Source organism: Galeopterus variegatus, unplaced genomic scaffold (assembly GCF_000696425.1).
Source record: "Galeopterus variegatus unplaced genomic scaffold, G_variegatus-3.0.2 Scaffold4994, whole genome shotgun sequence".
Lineage (NCBI taxonomy): Eukaryota > Metazoa > Chordata > Mammalia > Dermoptera > Cynocephalidae > Galeopterus > Galeopterus variegatus.
In genome coordinates, this window is record NW_007731105.1 from 140057 (window position 1) to 162137 (window position 22081).

At 35.6% G+C, this 22081-nt stretch overlaps 1 long non-coding RNA gene across 1 annotated transcript; it reads right to left on the bottom strand.

Moving 5' to 3' along the window:
* Window positions 1–288: 288 nt before the first annotated feature.
* On the bottom strand, window positions 289–21230 carry LOC103604136. Its single transcript, XR_551688.1, has 4 exons — window positions 21167–21230; window positions 2756–2826; window positions 1286–1385; window positions 289–430 (listed from the first exon to the last, which is right to left on the bottom strand). It is a non-coding gene; the product is annotated as an uncharacterized LOC103604136 (long non-coding RNA).
* Between the last annotated feature and the right edge of the window lie 851 nt (window positions 21231–22081).

Genomic DNA, 22081 nt, shown 5'->3' on the forward strand with positions numbered 1-22081 from the left:
AAATTTATTGTTTACTTCACCGTCTGTAAGCAGAACTAAGTTTAAGTGGTGTTTATTATAATAGTTTTTTAATCTTCTGAACATATGTTAAATATAGTTAAAATGTGATGAACACAACTGATAGTTAATGTAGTGTGGATGGAACAAAATAAATAGAATTTTTCCAAAGTGGTAGAAACATCTGAAGTAAGATGATATCCAGGATTCAGTTCCTACGAATTTTTAATTGAAGTTCTCCTTTGGTCCCTTGCCACGTGGGCGTCTCCACGCTGCAGCTCACAATATGGCAGCAGGCTTCCTTCCGAGTGAGCAAGCACAGGAGAAGAGAGTCGAGATAGGAACAAGTCACTATCTTCTTTCATTTATCTTGGAAGTAGCATCCTGTAATGTTTTCCATGTTCCGTTTATGAGGGAAGTCACTAGATCCAGTCTGTACACAAGAGGCAGGTGTAACACAAAGTCATGAGGACCAGTAGACAGAGGTCTGTGGAAGCCATTTTCAATTCAGCCTAACCCTCTATAAAAAATAAAACTTCTCTAAATTTTAGAAATAAAACCACTCTCTTTTTCAGAGGGTTTTCTGATTTATTACTAATTTGTAGGTGTGTAGTGGATTGAATTATGTCCCCCCAAAACTCATTGAAGCTTGAATTGTATCCCCCACTTTTTGCATATTAGAAACTTAGCCCCCACTATGACTGTTAACAGGGTGGGAAATCCTATTATGGTAATTGAAAGGTGGAGTCTCGAAGAGGTGATTGGATTGTAGGACCATGCAGTAGTGAATGGATTAAAAATGGTGGTCAGGGGTGTGGTTCTGAGGGCTTTAAAAGAGGAGGAGAGTCTGTCTCGCTCTCTCTGCTTCCACCATCTTTCAATGTGAGACCCCTGGGTCACTGTTGCCACCACCAGATGGACTTTGGACTTCCCAGCCTCAGAAACTGTAAGCAACAAATTTCATTTTCTTTATAAATTATCCAGTTCCAAGTATTTCGTTATAAGCAACAGGAATGGACTAATATAAGGAGTTCTTTTAAAAAATATTGATACGCTACTTCTATTCTTTGGTTTTGGACTCTGGTAGACTAACACTGTTCATTTATTTAGAATACATAATTCATCCTGAAGGATGAAACTGTTTCCTCTTAGGGTATCATCACAAACTGGTGCCTCAGCAGCGTGTTTAAAGACCACTTCACTGTTTTATCAGGTTGGCAGTTCGCGGGTGGTGTGGTATGTGATAGACCAATGGACCCACTGGTCTTCTGCTCATTGCTGTACTTACCTGTTGTGAAGTCAGTCTTTTACTCTGATGTGATGTGCAGTATTCAGTGTCAGGAGATTAAATTCTCTGTAACTCCTCAAACGTGGTGCTAGCAGAGGCACTATGGGCAGCAAAGTGATATGCGTCCTTAGAATATGTGTCAATCTCAATCAAGAGGAATTAGAAAGATGGAAGCTGTTAAGAGAATCAATTACCACCAAATTGGCCTTCTCAAGGCATGTTGCCCTATCAAGGGTTCACCCTTGATCTCTATTACTGGGTATAGACCTCATCCTTGTCACCATAACTACCACATTCATTTGCCTAATTCACCCTCAATGACTGGCCAATGGTAGAGTTGACTGATGTCAATTGGCTGTGTAATTGTCTCTACTTGGTTGTTTAGTGCTTCTCTAATGATGGATCTATTCTGGAAGGTGTGAATAAGTGATACAAAAACCTTCACATTTTATGCCCACTCTCATGTATTCATCCACGTGATCTTTCAAACTTTATGCACCAGAACCCCAACTAATGTGCCTGGCAATTCACTACTGCCTGTGAATTCACTGGCATTCTTGCCTTAGACCATTTCTCTTTCCGTACTATGTTGATGACCGGGTGCATAATAAGGAGAACGTCCCCAGGTGCAGATTTTCCTTCAGCAATGTTGGGGCCACCTCTGAGTGTGCTTGCCGTGCATTAGCAGTTCATTTTCAGCTGGCACCTATATGCCAAACTGACCAATCCATGAACCATCCCTGGCTTTTTCCTTCTCTTTCAGATCATTGTAAGAGAATCCACTCCACTTGGGCATAGGTATAAGATGAGAATAGGCAGTAACATAAATGTGGTGGATGATCACAGGTGGTGTCTGGGTCACCTGTTAATACAACTTGCTTGTGCCTTTTACACTGCTTATACCTCTCTAAGATATGTCACTCCCATATTGCAATGGATGTTACTGAGCCTGCCTAAACTTTCACTTGATTGGTCTTACAGAGTGCACTCATGATGGGCATCTCTGGCTACATAGACACATAATGTCTCATGGTTAGATGCTCCATTATTATCACAGCTTAGGAGAACTATGAGAAATGCTTTTTGAATGGTGCTTCAGATGGCATGGGTTCTTCATCTGGAAAAAAGGATATATATTGTAATTTTCCTATGGCATCTTTTCCACCGCAAACACAGAAGAGTTGACTAAGTCTATGCCCCAAGTGACAGCGCTACTTGTATCATATATTGGACCTGCTTCAAAGCCCTACTGAAAGATTTCAGCCTCCCATGTCACTGGGTAAATTGGTTGGAACGATATTGTCAAAAATGGAATAGACTGCATTCAGAGCTTAAAGAAGCCCACGAACTTCTGTGTTTCTTCCATAAAGTAGAAGGTAAGAAATAATCTTCTGGCTATAATAGCACATTTTTCTCCCACATGCAAAATATACTCACCACCCCCTACCCAAAAATCTCTAAAAGTCTTACTTAAGCATAGATCAGGCTCAAAGTCTGGGATCTTGAGATTTTTATCAAGCATGGACATGTATCCTCTCAATCTAGAGACGTATGAATTTAAAAGAGCAAGAGAGAAAGATAAACAAACAGGTAAATTTTTTGACCTCACACATATGTCATACAATTTATGGAACTGAGATGTGATAATTCCCAATAAACATGCCCATTTGAAAAGGGCAAGAAAGGGAAGAACATAAAAGTCACTCTTCGACAGCAACTCAGAATTCCTGCCACAAGCCTGGCTATGTCTCCCTCCTCTGGAGGTAAGAAATCTTCCTTGATTAGGTCCCTGTTCTAATTCCTGGGAGTAATTCTCAGTCTAGAACTCCCCATGGTTTTTATCTGAATACCCTGGGGAATAACTCACTTTTTGCATCATCTTTGTCCAATCTTAAAGAGGGTGTTTGAGAATATGTCCCTGTGGCAGCTAAGCAGCTTTCTTATCCTAATTTATTGCCTGCAAAACTGAGACCCTGAAGTTATTTTAGATATTAAATAACTTCGGTCCCTTATACTCCTGGCCAGTGGTGCTCTAGCCAGGTCTCCAAAACTCCCTGAGGGTTTTGTGTGCTTGATTTCAATAAACTACATTTACAAAAGTCACAAATTTGTGAGTGTTATTACATACTCTATTCCTATCAACTCTACCTATGGAAGCCAGAATTTTTTTGGTGCTTTAAGTACTATTGGTCAACCAGGATTCTGTAGGACCATGCTGCCTAGAAGCCCTTTTGAACCCTAAGGCTCTACCTTAATTCTTTCAAACATCTTAACAAAGCACAGAAAACCACTTCCTTGATTTGATCTATATGCCTAAGCTACATCTCAAAGACCCTTGATTTAATCTTTGCCCCAAGATTGTATCTTAATTTGATATTATTTTATTTTCTGGCAAGATTAGAGAGGCTGAAGAATTTTTCAAAGAATTTTACAACCCAGTACATTTTTTAAAATTTTTTACTATTTATTATCAGCAAATTCATTATTACAAATTATGATTTTTCTTTATGCCCTTTACCTGACCTATCACTCTCCAAACCTCCTTCCTCCCTCCCATCATCTCTAGTATCCTTAAGTTTGTTCTGTCCTTCTGAAATTTCAACAAATTATATTGTTGGTTCCATATTTTGGCTATTGTAAATAGAGCTGCAATGAACATAGGAATGGAAATCGTCATGTCAAAGGGATACCTGCAAACCCAGCATATTTTGGATGTTCTCTATTATTTCTTCATTTTGTTTACTAATGGGATAATTCTCTTCTGTTTCATGTTTCTTTTTTATTACCTTATTCAATCAAACTAAAAGGAATTAGATTGCTCTCTCTGCAGTCTGCCTGTAACCCGCCTTGCCCAAGTCCACAAATTAATTAAATTCTATGTCAACCTTCCAGACAACCACATGGAAGTTTTCACAAATATTTCACGACTACGTCATACACACTACCATTTTCTAAGCCTCCTATTTTAGCTTCCTTATTACTCACCACTCAGTCCTAAAATTAATGCCACATATTTTAGTTTTTTACTTTACCAGCACTCTACTTCAAGTGCCATTTTTTTCATCAGATAACTTTTGCTGTATAATAACCACAAAAGTCAATAGCATACCAAAACAAGAGTTTAATTGACTGTAGTACCTCTGCTTTTGTCAGCTGGGCTCCCTCATATGTCAGTGGACCTATTGAGTTTGGTTGGGCTCACACGGGTAGCTCCACTTCAAACATAGGTCTGTGGACTGAATGAATTTTACAGCCTCCTTGGACCAGCAAGCTGGTATTTTCATGGCAATAAATAGCAAAGGTACAGGAGAACAGGTCCAATCACACAAGCACATTTCAGTCCCTAGATACTGCAAAAACCTTTGCTTTTAACATCCCATTAGCTGAAGAAAGTAATCCTAATTCCCAAGCCCAGAATCCAAGGATGAGGAAGTACACTCTGTGTTTCATGGGAGAAATTGCAAAACTATATGGAAGAAGAAATTGAGAAAGGGGGTGAGGTCCCCTTCACTATCTAAACACTTTTGTGGAAAAGATAATGAATTTGTTGCATTTTATATTCAAAAAGGCCTATAAACACCTAGAAGATGTCCAGGAAGTCACTGAGGCCAAAGTCTTAGTGATGTCAGAGCTAGGGAAGTAAATTTGGGCAACACTGGTATATAGATACGTAACACTTTTGCGGTGCATACAATATATCAAGGGCAAAACAGATAACGTCTTCAAATAAATACAAGTGCCTGGAGGTAGATAGCAGAAAAGAAGTTAGCAGAGGAGGCTAAGAAGGAGCTTTCGTGTATAAAGCATAAGAGAGTTGTGTGGTAAATATTAGAAGAAAACATTTTGAGGAAGAAAGAAGTGGTAAAATGTACAAAAAGGTCAGTAAGGCTGAAAGCTGGAAATAGATAATAATTACATCTGGCAATTAAGGATTTTTCCTTCCATGTTAAAGATGTACGAGCAATCACATAATTTGTATGTGATCTAATGATATCTAAATACAGATCGTGAATCATAGCATCTGACTTCAGGGATGCCTGCCCTCAGACCAATTTAATAACCATAAAACCTTGGCTCTCATGTTCCTTGAGGCAAATAAAATAATAAAATTCTTTGATATCTACAACTAAGAAATTCTTACAACTAATGCATATGGAAGGAGAGTAAACTACAAAAGCTAAAAGAAAAATTAGTCTGGCAATGTGTTTTTAGTTTATCTCATTTACAATATAGGTAATAAAAACTATAATTAGAATAAAGCACATTAGGAGGAATAAATTTCCCAAGTCTACCCTACCAGCTTTGACTCTGTGTTCTAGGAGAACTTATCTAAGTGAGAAAAGGAAACTGCAACTCACTGGAAATAAAAAAAAAAAAAAAATAAGCAATATCAGTAAAGTTATTTGCTTCCCACAGAAGTCTGCCCGATGATATAAGTTGAAATTCCATACATAGAAAGGACATAAGAGTGTTCGATTCTGACCCATTACGAATAATTTGCTTTCTATCCAAATCTAATATTTTCAGGTAGATTAAATACTTGAAGAGAATGCTGTATATGAAATATGCCTAGCTTTCAGCAAACCTTTCTCTACTTTTTTTATAGACATCACAACAAACACAAAGTGGTTTGGGCCACAAAGTTTGATTTTATGTACACAATTATTATGGATTTAATTATGTGTCCCCCCAAAAAAGATATGTTGAAGTCCTACTCACTAGTATCTCATAGTGTGATCTTATTTGGAAATAGGATTGGTACAGATATAATTAGCTAAGATGAGATCATACTGGAATAGGGTTGGCTCCTAATCCAATATAACTGGTATCATTATAAGACAGCTACGTGAAGACAGGATTGAAGTGATGCACATACAGCCAAGAAACACCAAGTTTTGCTAACAAATCCCCAGAAGCTAGAAAGGGGCAAGTAAGAATTCCCCTACACATTTCAGAGGTATGATGGCCCTGCTAACTTCTTGATTTCAGAACAGAGAGAAAATTAATTTCTGTTATTTAAAGCCACCTAGGTTGTGGTACTTTGTTATAGCAGTCCTAGGAAACTAATATAGCAGGTCACAATCTGACTGATTATAAACAACTTAAATATAAATTTAGATTCTACAGGAAGAAATTTTGGCAATCTGAAAGGGCCCATTTCACAAAATAACTAGCCAGACATGGATTAATAAAAAGTAAGTTATCAAAGGAAGTTAGTAAGTTATTAAATTCAAAAAGTGAGTATGTGAATTAGCAATTGGTTTAAATAAATTAACAACAAAACATCCTCCATTGATTAAGCAGCATTTTTTAATAAGAAGGTGTGATGCTTGGTGATGAAGATCATGGGCTTTGAAGTCAGACCATCCTGGCTTAAAGATCCAGCTACACCATTAAGTAGCTGTTTGACTTCAAGCAGTTCATTCAGATTCTCTATAATCCAGCTTTCTCATCTGTAAAATGAAGATTATGATAGCTTCCCTATAGAGTTCTCATGAAGGCTAATGTATATGTTCCCTAAAGCACAATGCCAGCACATAGTAAGATTTGATAAGTTAGCTGTCGATTCTTACTCTGTAAGCTGATAAACTTTTGTACCTTCTTAGAAATTCTTGCTCTTCACCATTGCAAATCAGCTTGTTCTCCTCTCACTTTCTTTTGACATAGCAGTTCCATCCCCTTCTCTCATAAACTTATGCTTCCAAGATGAAATGTGTGCTATGGCTTATTACCTGACAGACTGACAGAGAAGTATGTGATATGATGGGAAAATGCACAGTCTACAATCAGACAGCCCTGGCCTTCCTCACTTGCTAGCAGGGAAGACTTCAGTGATCCATTTAACCTCTCAGAGGATCTGTTTATTCTACTGTAAAATAAAATGATAAGAATGTCTACTTTATTGAGGATATTAAGTACAAAATATAAACAAAGTAGCTGGCACATAAGACAGGCTCAAAAGTTGGTAGGAAGGCCTCCCTAACCCCTCAAACCATTTGGGCATCAAGTTCAATGCACTGCCATTCCCATGGCTGCTAGTTTGTCAGAGCCCATTGTCTCATGATGGAATCACTCAAATGGCTTTCTAAACTGGCTCCCTTGTGTCTTGTGTTTGATCTTTCCATCTCATCCAATGCAACCTGCATACTGCTAATGGAGTGAATGTCAAAATATTATTATAGGAGCCAAGGGCAGTCCCTTCTGCCTGGATGCAGATAAGAGAGCACACCCAGGGTCCTAAAGCAGAAGCTGAGGGCAGCATCCTCAGGAGCACATGGAAAACACCACTTCCACATTGGTCACCCACCACAGCCACTGCCACAGCCACGGCTTCTGCTAAAGTGGCAGACACCACAGCATTAGCCATAGCTACCATAGAAGAAGCAACTGCTCTATCAGATGATGAGACAACAACATAGAAATACTAGAAATAAGAAAACCCAAGAAAAAATGACACCACCAAAAGAGTACAGTAATTCTCAAATACCAGACCCTACAGAGCAGGAAACCCTTGAAATGACTGAAAAAGAACTCTGGGCAACAATCTTATGGAAACTCACTGAGATAGGAGAAAATCAGTTAGACAACATAATGAAATGGAAAAAAATACAAGTTATGAAAGAGGAAATTTACAGAGATTAATACCTTAAAAAAGTGCAGCATTTTAATACAGGTGTTTACAAGTGTAAATTTTCCTCTAAGCACTGCATGATCCCTGAATCTTATACATTTTGATATGTGGCACTTTGATTTTTATCTCAAATGCTCTCTAATTTCCCTCATATTTCTTTTACCTATTGTTTATTTAGGAGAGCATTGTTTAATTTCCACACATTTGTGAATTTTCTGAATTTTCTTCTGTTATTGTGGTCAGAGAATGTATTTTCTATGATTTTAGTCATTTTAAATGTATTAAGACTTGTTTTGCAGCCAAAAAGCAAAAATAAATAATTTTTTAAAAACTAGGAAAAAGAGATATTGTACTTTAAAAAAGACACATATTCACTATTCATAATTTTACTTTCCTTAAGCCCTTTTTTTCTTTCCTTTTTTTTTTTTTTTTGTCTTTTTTTTGTTCGTGTCCGGCAACGGATCGCAACCCTCAGTGTCGCGCCCGTACCAGACCAGGACTGGCAACGGGATCGCAACCCTCGGTGTTGCACCCACACCTCGCTCAGCCAGTGAGTGGGAACCGGTCTGTATGTGGGATCCGAACCCTCGGCGGGAGCGCCGCCGCACTCCCAAGTGGCCCACCGTAGCAGTGTGCCACCGGGCCGGCCCTAAGCCCTTTTTTTCTGACTTGTAACCTTGCCTTTATAACCTAGTCTCATCCCACTATGGTGGATGCTGTAATGCCCCGCTCACATCTCCATCATTGAAGGACTTGTGCCAGCTGCAAGGAGTGCTGACAGCAGATAGATTTCAATTGCCAGAGCCTGCAAACTTTCCAAGGGCATGCCCCTTCCCAGAGTACCTCACATCCAATGACTCTTCAGTACAGGTGGAGAAAGTCCTGACCAATTTGGCCTATAACTCTGAAAGGTCATTCTAGTTACAGATCTCTCCAAAGGGTTGGCTGAGGCCATGGCTGGAGTTGCATTCTCGACTCCTCCTTCTGCCCATTCCTGCTTCATCCCCTGTCTTTCACAGGTGTTGATCCTAAAGGCTCCCCTTAACTAAGCACTTTGCTCCGTAAACTCCATCTCACTTTGCTTCCTGGTAAATTGTATCTACAGCACCCACCTAAGCCCACTTTGTTTCATAGAAGTCACCTCTGTAAATGCTTGTCCAAGCAAGGCTTCTTCTCTCCTTAGCAAACTAATTACATTCATACATTTATTTATTTATTTGTTTGTTTGTTTGTTTTTAAACATGAGTAAATGTGCTTCCTTCTCTGTAAACTTCTTTCCTATGGACTAGAAGAGATAAACAAGCACGTAAAATAACTGTGAATAAAACAATATCAGTTCTCTTCTAGAAGCAAGTTTGAAGTCCAGATGAGCACATATGAGAAAGAAGAAATTACCAAAGCTGTGTTGGTTCACAGGTGACTCTGCAACCTCCCTTTTTTTCTTTCCTCATGGAAATACTACATGTCTGGCAAGTCTTCTCATTTTATTTATATAAATTTCACTGCCCATTATAGAAATCTTTCTGGTTAAAATATCATTACCTTTACTTTTAATTCAAAATGTGTGTGTGCAATTGACACGGAATTGATTGGAAAGATGATATGTATAAATTAACCATTTTCCCAAATTCCCTAGTTGACAAGTGTGCACAAATTTCTGGAATGTATGGAAATGGCAATAAGAGGTTTCAAGATAAAACAGGAAGATTCCCTTAGGACAAGGTTCATTATGTTCTAAAGATAAAATAATATTTATTTCTGTGGCTCTGCAAAATTTCTTTGTCTCTTTCTATATCTCCAGATAAAGGCAGAGAAGTTAAAAGAAGTTGAGAAAATAACTAAAGTTAACTTTCATTTCACCTGCAAAATTTTCATTGATTGATCCATTAACAAATTGTTCTATGTCAAAATGACCCATACCTTCTTACCCAGAATCAACAGAACAAATAAAGAGCTCGATGAATATGTAAAATGAACTTCTTAATGAATATATTTTTTTAAATTACCTGCAGTTTCTTTACCACTAGAAAGCTCAAAATTATACCTTTCAAAAAACATTTTTTGGATGTGTATTCTGTGACACTTTATAAGGTTTTGCCTTTGAATTTTGGGGGTTAAAGGAATGAAAAATAGAAGTTACTAAAATAAGACCAGATAGGCAAGTAACAAGCCACATTCCACAGTTGTGTGAAATTGCTACCATATCTCAGCAAAAGCAGCAACCTATGCAGAATTTCTACTTTGTACATTTTCTATGGGTAATTGCATTTTCAGAAATTATATATTTATAGAACATTTCTGTAATAATTCTGCCAACAGCCATGTCTAAATCACCATTTCAGAGTAAAGTTGCTCTAAAATTAACACTACACTCAACAATTCTTCCTATGCTTCCTAGCAGCATTTCAACCATTGGAAGAGAGGATATTTAAGAAAATTATAGATATTCTGTGTCTGGTGAGCACACTAATCAATTACCCTTCCCAAGACATTTAAGTAAAACTTCCTGTCTTTTTTATTATACGTGTGGGTAACATTAATAGATTTGAGATATAAAATTACACTGAGATGACTGCTCCATCACCATTAGACTACCATAAATAAGAGGGAGGGCAACCCAACACTTCACCCCATGTGTGTTTCCACCACAATGAGATTCTTACTGATTGTCCAAGACTTTTAACAAAGCATTGATATTATAAAACTTAGTTTGAGCTCTGCAGGATTCCGGAGTAAATGGAGGAAATTAGGGTTGAAGCAGAACAGCGGGATTTGGGATAAAGCAATGATAGACTCAAATGTAATTCTAACATTTAAATTCAAATGTGATCTTAGACTAATCTGTTTAGCAGTTTACCGCTTATGGCTAAATTAACCTAGAAAATTGGTGATTAAATTAAGCTACGGAAAGGTACATTTCTATAGAACCTGGACAAGTTGGCAGTGATCCAATTTATTGAAGTCCCCTTTTTGAAACACTTTGCATCTGTCTCTTTTAATACATTTATATACACAGAAAAAAGCACTATTGCTAAGAGCATTATCAGATGTCAGGATTGCAAATTGGGTAGAAATGTCTAATTTGCTGGTGCTGAATTCTAGGGAACTTGAAAGCAAGATGATAGAAATGAATAGAAAATATATAAAAATGTAAGATAAATTTTCTTTCTGAAAAGTCTTTGGTTCTACTTTACTCTATTTTTTCCAGGTCTAGAGGCTGGAACACTATATCTTATTCTTTGGTTGACCTTTCTTTCCACTGTAGTGACTAAGCAAGCAAAATCTGCAGGGCATACTTTACAGAATTAGAATAAAAAATGTGAGAAAATAGCCAGTAAAATCTATGAAGAACATACTATAAATATCTCCATAAGATTTGTCAATTGTGAGAATGAATATGAAGCTTAATGAAGTTTATAAATTCTTGATAATTGGCACCTCTTTATAGTGAAAGATTTCACACAACGCTAAGTGTTGCCTAAGTCCTTCCTGTGATTCCTGTAATCAAACATAAGATTCTTTGAATTAGGATACTGTATAGCATTCAGTTTTACCCATTTAGAATATATAGATATGTATATATACGTATATGTGTGTGAGAGAGAAGTAGAAACACAGGAGAAATGGAAAGAGAGAAACAGAGAAAAAAGAACCAGAAGGCACATTGCCCTCACCCAGGTAATTATCACTACTGCAGAAATGAAGAGAGAAAGAAGGAATCAAGATTTAGCTTTTGTATCAGTTTTTTAAAAATTAACCCTTTAGCAAAGTCTTTAGTTTTTAAGTTGCAGGAGCCTAGGTCTTTAAAGCATCAAGAGCCAAGTTCCTGGTATGATTTTAGGCAAAGGTACATAAGTAATTGATTAGTAAATGATTTCACCAGACACCTAAAACTGGACTTTCATGGGTTGGCAAGATAGGAGAAGACTCAAAGAGTTAGTGGCTTGAAGGGTCACTGACTCCCATCCCACCTAGTTCCAGAATGCATGTGCACTTGAGGGGTGGACTGATCCCACAGATATGTTTGAGGAGACTGGTTTTTTCCATGAAAAGAAATGACTCAAGGCAGTGTCAGGAGACCCCTGTGCCATGCTCTCATAGGACGTGAGTAGCAACCAACTGCCACCTCCCTCTGTATCCTTGGCCGATAGTGTCAAGGATATGATAGTAGAAACTGGTGGGCCTATCCATGACTGGCAATGCTATAAAGAGATGACTTGGTAGGAGTGGAGACATCTATGCAGCTGGAGAATGATTCAGGTGGGAGGGTTCTCAAACCAATGGGACAGATGCCAGCACCAGTAACTGGAAGCCTCCCACTCCCCCTGAATAAGATGGCATGGAAGATACATGGAGGGAAAATGTCTCTGAGAAGTTACAGGACTGGGGAAAATCCTGAATTAGTTTTTTTTTTTTCTTTTTTTTTTTATATATCTCAAATTACCTGAGTTTACATAAACTGGCTAAATAGACACTAAGACTATGTTCTTTGTTTTCTCCCATCAAGTGGAACAGAAACATTTCTATTGGGGAAAAAAAAACTTACCATTTGGCGTACCTGAGTCATAGCCTGAAACTGTGTTGCTACTATATAATCTCTCTTTTTGTGTGCATTCAATTATTTGCTTATATTTCTTTTGGGGAAACATAGTCTAGTCTCTAGTCTCCACTTCATTCATTTACCTGTCCTTGTTATATCGCCAACACCTTAAATTGTGCCTGTGGCATTAATACTCAACAAACATATATTAAGGAATGGAAGGAAGGGAGGAAAGAAGGAAGGGAGGGAGGCAGGAAGGACTTTTCGATTTTTCTACTTTTCACTGATATTCCTAAAATAAGAAAACACATGGTTTAAATCCCGTCTCTACCAGTTAAACTATTTTAACTCTCAAAGGCTCATTGTCTTACCAGTAAAATGAAGATAATAGGACGTCTCTCACTGGATACTTCTGAAAGGCCAATCAGATAATATCTGTACAGTGTTCAGTGAAATGTGAAACACAAAATTAGCCTTCAATCTTTAGTGGTTCTTACTACTATTGTTGTTGCTAATAACATACAGTGTTTATATCTCATCACTTAGTATTGATTTTCAATTATTTCACATTTCAAATTATTTTCAAATTATTTCACTCACTAACTTAGCATGTATGTGCCAGGCACATTCTAAGCATGTTACAAAATTAAACATATTTAATACTCACAGCGACCCTATAGGGTATATTATTATTCCGGTTTCACAGATGAAAACACTAAGGCATAGAGAAATTAAACAATTTATTCAAAGCCACACAGCTTAATGTAGGCATTTGAATTCCAGAGTCCGCCTTCTTCACCACAATAGAATGATGCCTCTCCCATCATAATCATCTCTTCTCTCCAACTAACCTTCAAGTTTGTTGAAAAAAAGCTACTTATTTGAAATCTGTTTTTAAAATCTCCTTTGGTTCTTAACATAACTCTGAGGATACTGCTGGTACTTTCTAATCACTTACTAATTGATTGATGTAAATTTGGCTAGACTACAGCATGATATTTTGGTTGTAAGGAAAAAAAATTAAATAAACATTTTAAAACATACCGAATCAATGCTTTGCTAGACACTTAGTCATTGTATTTAGACATATCCTATACATACATTACCCTATTTTATTACTGTTACCATGTATTTATAGTCAATGCCCAAGTGTTACAGAAATGTTTCTGTATTGACAACTTTGAAAATTCTATTACTTTAGTGAAATTGCCAAGTTTTCTTAATGTGACTGAGTAGACTGGGGGCAAGAGGCCTCTGATTCCTTAGGCTAACCACCAAAGACTAACTTATTCATAGCTAAGATTTTATTAACAGAGATAAAGCGAATTAGTAATGTGCAACAGTATGATGGCTGTGATGTGTAGCTTTTGTACCACCCTGTACAAAAGAAATGTCTAGTAGCAAATACATGCTGTCATTAGAGTTGCATCTACTGCTATTGGCTGACCAGGTGTTTCTCCTATGATGGATCCTAAATTCTTAATGGATTTTGCTAAATACCAGGTATAATTCAAATGAAAAGTGGGTCCTGAAAAAGTATTGGATCAACATAAGGAAAGATGTTGAGACCTAAAAACAGAAAACAATAAATGTATTTGCTGCTATTCAATGACTAGCCAAAGTAACTACCCATAGAGCTTTCCCATCCAGTCACTCAAGAAGGGTCTGAACATGCAACTCATCTGTCTCCCATCTCATATATTCAATTTTCTGCCATTCTCCAGTATGGGCAACACCTGGTCACAGGCCCATCAACATTTTTCTTTTCCTGACCATCCCCCACCCCATTTTTACATCATTCTCTGTATTATCACCCTACTTTATGTGCACACTTAGGTATTTTCTTGTTCTTTCTATTCAGTGGTCATGGATACTGGGATACTTATGCTAACTTCTTTAGTCTTTGTTTACTGGGGTTACTGCTTTTGCAGCAACTTCAGTTCAAATTCTGTTGCCCAGAGCAATAAGCTGTGATCTGAAACTTCAACATGAATTTCAGAACACTCTCTAGAGCTATAAAACCAATGCCTCCCCTAATGCCTCCTTGCATCCTACTCAATATCTCCAAATTCATTGGAAATGCACTACTTACTTTGCTGTTATACTCTTTACGTGACCTACTTGTTCCACTTTAAGAAGGAAGTGTAAAGCATATTTGGGAAGAAATAAGATACCAGTTGAGACATGTGCTCCCATAAGAAGATATTCTCTCTGGGCATCTCACTGAAACTACATGTATGATGGTTTTTAAAGGTACCAGAGAAATGTCTGGGTGACTATTCCTTACACTCAAGGTTGAGAAAAAATTTTCTAAAATATAAAATCAAGCCAAATATAATTAAGGAAGATATTTCAGATTATATGACACCATAAACAAACAGTCGAAGGATATATTGCAAATGGGAGAAATATTTCAGTACATCGGAAAAGAAATTTTGCAAGAAATCTTCAAAGGTAAATAGAAAAGGCCAAAAAAAGGGGGGGGGGAGATGGAGAGGGTGGGATGGAGGATGAAATGAACAGAAAATCATTAGGAAGTCATTTAAAAAATATATAATCACTGAAATAAATGAGAAGTAATCAATAATAATCCAATAAGTTCAAATTAAATTAAATAAGATTTTTTTAAAAAAATTAGATTGGCAAATAAAAACTTGATAATAAAAAAGGTTAATAAAAAATGATAGTAAAAGTAACAATACCCCAGCACCAGATCTTAGGCATCACAATTATTAACATGCAGATACTCTGGCTTCTAAATGTCACTTCTGAAAATTTAATCAAAAGAAATAATTACACATGTTGTAAGTGGTAAATGTACAAGGAAGTACTCAGCTGAGTTGTTTACAGTAGTGCAAAATTGCATTAGCTTAATGCTCTTCAACAGTATTTAGTTACATAGTCTTTCTCAATACAACAAAAAAATACTCTGCAGAAATGAAAAATAATTATGTAGTTGGCTTTTAGATGTGTCTAAATTATACTAGGTGGGAAAAAGAAGTTCCCAAAAGCCTGTACTGTATGATTGCATCTTTGTTTTAGAAGGTAGAGAGGAAAGAAGAAAGGAAGGAAGAAACTGAGGCAGGGAAGGATGGAGGGAGATGGGGGAAAAAGAAACAAAAGAAACTAGAAAGATGTTTAACAAACATATTGAAAATGACTATTTCCAGATAATGAATATTTATAACTTTCATTTTTAAAGCTGTTATTTAATCACTTATAGTGAGCACACGTTAATTTTAATATCAAAGGAAATAAAGACCTCCATATTTTAGAAAAAAATTAAATCAGTGATTTCTGATAAAAATGTTAATAGTGGCTCTAACAAATCATCCCTGGTTTCAAAATGATAGCATCAAAATGTAGCATAAAAATGGCTAAAGAACAATGACCATCTCAAAATGATGACTCCATTTGGTACTATAGGAAATTCAATTTATTCATGTTCCTTGAAAATCATTTATGTGTTAGAAATATTTTTGGAGTTTGCTTCTCTGTTTCTTGGTTTCTAGCATGTTTTATTAACTATATATCCATTTTATTGTCATGTTTGTGATATTTTTTCTTTACAAGTTTTTGGTTTTACATTCTTCTTAAAATGATTCTCACCACTCAAAAAATAGAATATCTTTTTCTTAGCATGTTCACTGTTTATTTTATACATGAAAATTCATACAGAATTAATTCTGATGCAAGTAGTGATATATTTTAGATATAGTTTTAATATCAATTATTATATTGTCCATAAATTTCTACTGACTTAAAATGCCACATTTATCACAAATTATGATATAAACATGGTCTGCTCATGCACTTTGTGTCCTAATCTCTTGATCTGTCAATTTTTATATTTTAGTCCTGTGTTTTAATTATCTTTTAGGATTCTCTCTATAATCCTAGTCTCCCATGTTTATTTCTCTAGATAAATTCTTAAAAATCATTTCATGTAGTAAAAAAGAAGTGTTTTGAATATGAGCACTTTTAAGTGAAAATCTAATGCAGGAATTATTTATAGATTTACAATATTGATAACTTATGCCAACACTAGAAGGAACAGAAGGAACAATAGACCATCACAGGACTCATCTAAATATTAAACTGCTCTAGGACTTATATCAGAAAAAATAGACTTCGAGCCAAGGAAAGTAAAAGAAAAAAGTCAAGGAAGGCCATTATAAAATGATATAGGGATCAATTCAAAAAGAGAGTATAACAATTCTAAATATATATGCACCCAACTCTGGACCACCCAGCCATATAAAGCAATTACTATTAGACCTGACGGGAGAGATTGGTTCCAACACAGTAATAGTTGGGGACATAAAAACCCCACTTTTAGCAAAGGACAGATCATCCAGACAGAAAATTGACCAGGAAACATCAGAATTAATCTCTACTACAGGCCAACTTGACCTAATGGATATTTATAGAACATTTCATTCAACACCTACAAAATGCACATTCTTCTCAGCAGCACATAGAACATTCTCTAGATTAGACCATTTGTTAGGACACAAAACAAGTCCCAACAAATTTTTAAAAATTGAAATCATATCAACTGAATTATCTGACCACAATGGAATAAAATTAGAAATCAACAACAAAAGGGAAACCAGAAACTGTATGAATACATGAAAATTAAAACAATATGCTCCTAAACAATGAATGGGTCAAAGCAGAAATCAAGAAGGAAATTAAAAAATTCCTGGAGACAAATTAAAATGAAAACACAACATACCAGAACCTGTGCAAAACACCAAAAGCAGTTCTAAGAGAGAAGTCTACAGCAATAAATGCCTACATCAAAAAAGAAGAAAGACTACAGATAAACAACCTGATACTACACCTGAACAAACAAGAACAAACTCAACCCAAAACCAGTGGAAGGAAAGAAAGAACAAACATCAAAGTGGAAATAAATGAATTAGAGATTTTAAAAAATGCAAAAGATCAATGAAACGAAGAGTTGGTTTTTTGAAAAGATTAACAAAATTGATAACCTTTAGCTAGACTAACAAAGGAAGAAGAGAGAAGACTCAAATAAATAAAATTAGAAATGAAAAGGGGAACATTACAACTGATACAATAGAAACACAGGATCATAAGAGACTACTTTGAACAATTACATGCAAACAAAATGGAATACCTAGAAGAAATGGTTAAATTCCTGGTCACATAAAACTTACCAAGGTTGAATCATGAAGAACTAGAAAACCTAAACAGACCAATAATGAGTAATGAGATTGAAGTGGTAATAAAAACTCTTCCAAAAAAGAAAACCCCAGGAACAGATGTCTTCACTGCCAAATTCCATCAAACATTTAAAGAAGAACCAATAGCAATTCTTCCAAAAATGTGAAGAGTGAATACTTCCAAACTCATTGTATGCGGCCAGCATTACCCTCATACCCAAACTGGCAAAAGACACAATAAAAATAGCAAACTACAGAGCAATATCCCTAGTGAACACAGATGCAATGATCCTCAACAAAATACTAGCAAACGGCAAGCAGAATCCAGCAACACATTAAAAAGATCATCCATCATGATCAAGTGGGATTCATCTCAGGGATGCAAGGATGATTCGATGTATGCAAATCTATAAACATGATACATCACGTCAGTAGAATGAAGGAAAAATAATACAATCATTTCAATAGACACAGAGAAGGCGTTTGATAAAAATCCAACACCCCTTCATGATAAAAGCACTCAACAAGTTATGTATAGAAGGAATGTACACAATAAAGTCCATATACAACAAACCCATAGCTGACATCATACTGAATGGACAAAAAATAGAGTCTTTTCCTCTAAGATCTGGAACAAGACAGGGATGCCCACATAACCCACTCTTATTTAACACTGTACTAGAAGTTCCAGCCTCTGTAATAGGCTAAAGAAAGCAATAAAGGGCATCCAAATCAAAAAGAATAAGTCAAACTGTCCTATTTGCAGATGACATGATTCTATGCATAGAAAACCCTAAAGACTACATCAAAGAAACTGCTAGAATTAATAAATGAATTCAGTAAAGTGACAGAAAACAAAGTCAACTCACAAAAATCAATAGCCTTCCTATAGGCCAACAACAAAGTAAAAATCAAATAAACCAATTAAAAAATGGGCAAAGGACCAGAACAGACATTTCTCAAAAGAAAACACACAAATGGCCAACAGGAACATTAAAAAATGCTCAATATAACTAATCATCAGGAAAATGGAAATTAGAACCACCATGAGACATCATCTCACGCCAGTTAGAATGCCTATTACCAACAAGACAGAAAATAACAAATGTTGGCAAGGATGCAGAGTTTTACTCTAGTATATTGCTGATGGGAAGGTAAATTGGTGGAGCCACTATGGAAAGCAATATGGAGGTTCTTCAGAGAACTAAAAATAGATCTACCCTATGACCAAGCTATCCCACTACCAGATATATACCTGAAGGAAATGAAATCAATATATCAAAGACACCTGCACTCCCATGTTCATCACAGCACTATTCACAATAGCCAAGAGATGGAATCAACCTAAATGTCCATCAACAGATGAATGGATTAAAAAAACTGTGGTATATTTACATAGTGAAAAACTTCCCAGCCATAAAAAAGAAAGAAATCCTGTAATTTACAGCAAGGCAGCAACATAGATGAACCTGGAAGACATTATGTTAAGTGAAATAAATCAGGGACAGAAAGATAAATACTGCATGTTCTCACTCATATGTGAAAGCTATAAAAAAAACTTGAGTTTATAGAAGTAGGGAGTAGAATTGTAGTTACTAGAGGCTAAGAAGGAGAGAAAGAAGGGAGATAGTAGGGAGAGGTTGGTAAATGGATACAAAATCACATTTAACTAGATAGGAAAAATAAATGCAGGTGGTCTACAGAAGTGCTAGGCATCTATAATTAACAATAATTTATTGTATGCTCTCAAATGGCTAGAAGAAAGAAGTTCAGATGTTCTCATTACAAAGAAATGACAAATTTTTGCCATGATGAATATGATAATCATTCTGATTTGATCACACATTGTGTACATGGACTGAAATATATGTCAGCACCCTATAAATATGTATAATCAATACATGTCAATTTAAAAAAATTTTTAAGAAAAATAATAAAGGTCAAATTATAGAATGGTGTGTTTAGAGTGATCCTATTGTATAAAATGAGTTATGCACGAGTACAGGTTCAGTCACACAAAACTGGCTAACTCCGGGGAAGGGAGGAGGTAATCAGAAAGACTGACTTGTTGACATTTTCGTCATATAATGTGTCCTATGTGCCTTTCTATGTGTGCTATGGGTTTGTCATATACTGACGCACTATTTTATAACAGACCATTATAAATTATTATAAAATATTCAAATTTAAAATGCCAAGCAATAAGTTTATAATACAGGTCTTTGGGATATGATCAAAATTTTTTTTCTATATTTATTCAAATATAAAAGCAATAATAAAATAGCTTTTAAAATTTTAAATAGAAGTAATATAATCTAATACATTGGTGCTTTTATAACTTTACATCTTGGTATTCCTTATGCTAAAAAGGCAAGTTAAAAATATTTTGTGTCATAAATATAGAGTAATTGTTAGTACTTAAGTAATAATTATAGTATATATAATATCCAACATTTTTTAAAGTTGCCAAAGGGTTGTAATGTGCATTATTATCTCATTTGAGGTTCACAACAGTCCTGTAAATTATGGATGAATATAATACAATTTTAATGGAAATAACCCCTAAATTCCCATATTCCAGAAACATAAACATCTTAGACAAAGATGAAATTTTGCATTTAAAAATATTGTAAATATAAACTAAAACACAGATTCAGAAAACATATTTATCTTAAAATTTACCTCACTGAAGGTCTAGAAGAATAAAATGTACCACATTAGCATATTCTATGTACAATAGGAAAGAGTTTATCCATATTTAAAACCAGTGCTCGAAATTATTATCATATGTAAATCAGGCCCAATTTGCTCCATGTGCAATGAATTTGTATAAAGTAGGGTTAAAAACAAATTCCCTTCTTTCTTGTTGTAAAGATGCTATAAGCCACACACTTAAGACTGGAACACCACATACATTAAGACTCATATGATGCAACAATAAAGCAATTTATTTTTTTTTTCTTCCACTGTTCTTGCAAACCCTTTCAATGAGGTTTATTTTATTTTATTTTTTTCCTTTTCTGGATGAAATCTCAGGCAGGACCTGTAACTCTTCCTGTCATTGTCTGATTTTATAAAGGTCCCCAGTTACATTACTCCAAAAGATTTATTCAAGTAACTGTTATGTTCAAATAAAATAATGATCAAAACTCCAAACTTGATTAAAATTTAAATTCCTCACTCATAAGTGAGAGTTGAATACATAAATAAGCAAATAAACAATAGACAGAAGAAAAAAGAAAGGACAATCACAATAATGCATTGAATTTTTAGGAGAGATAAAAACTGGTTACTAAAGGTGGAAAGGGGGAGCAGTGGGGGAGATGGAGGGGAGTTAATGAGAAATTGGTTAACAGACACAAAGAATGATTAAGTGTTGTAATGATGAATAAGCTAACTGTCCTGATCTGACCATCACGCGTTGTACACAACTATTTAAAGTCAACTTTGTATAATAAAATATGTATAAGAAATCATCTTTGGTTTATTACATATAAAATATATGTATAATAACTCACCTTTAAAAAATAAAAATACATCTCTTCTCTCCCTCTTCTTGGTCCTACCAAAAGCAGAAACACTTCAGGGGGAAAGTGGTGGGCGCCTTGGAGCAGGGACAGGGAAAAGCAGCAAAGAGTCAGGAGAATCTCTCTCTGTACTGCTTCCGAGAAGATGGTGAGCTGTCCACAGATTCCCTCCCCCTTCCCAGGAGACAAGCCTCTCTCCTAAGCCTTCTTGTCTCCCAGCACACTTCATATCACTCCAAAGGAGCATTGGAAGGGAAGTATATATTTCCTTTAAATTGTCCACTAGAAACACCGGCTGGAGAATCAAAGGGTGAGCATGGGTGAAAGTGGCAAGGGCGGGGACAAGGAAGGGGCTCCCTAACTCCATAAACCAACTGAGAATAAGTTGGGAGAATCACTTGTACACACCACTGCATCATGCCAGCATCTCTGTTTGAACCTTGAAAGCTTTCATAAAACTTTAGTATTCAATTTCATCTTATTCACACTACTGCTCAGGCATTCATCATATTATTTTAATGTTGGTTATAATCACATTCTTATGTATATACTTTTTGGTACACTTTAGGCATATATTAGAGATACGTGACATTTTTTCAAAAATAAATTTAATGTTAGTTTTTACATTGAGTGGAATGTAAAAAACTTTTCAAAATATTTTCTGAATCAGGAAAGACCCAGGAATAAATTATTTAACGATATTTCTTCTATATGTGTATAAATATAGTATCTCAGGAGGATCATTAAATAGCAATTACTAAAAGAAGCAATTTGTCATGTGAGAAATTTTTGAGTCAAAGTAAGCTGACGTTGTCACTTTATATTAAAATGTTTGTCAAATTTGCTGTTTTGAATAAGAAAATTCAACTTTTATATTTGTTGACAAAACTAATATAGTGATGTACA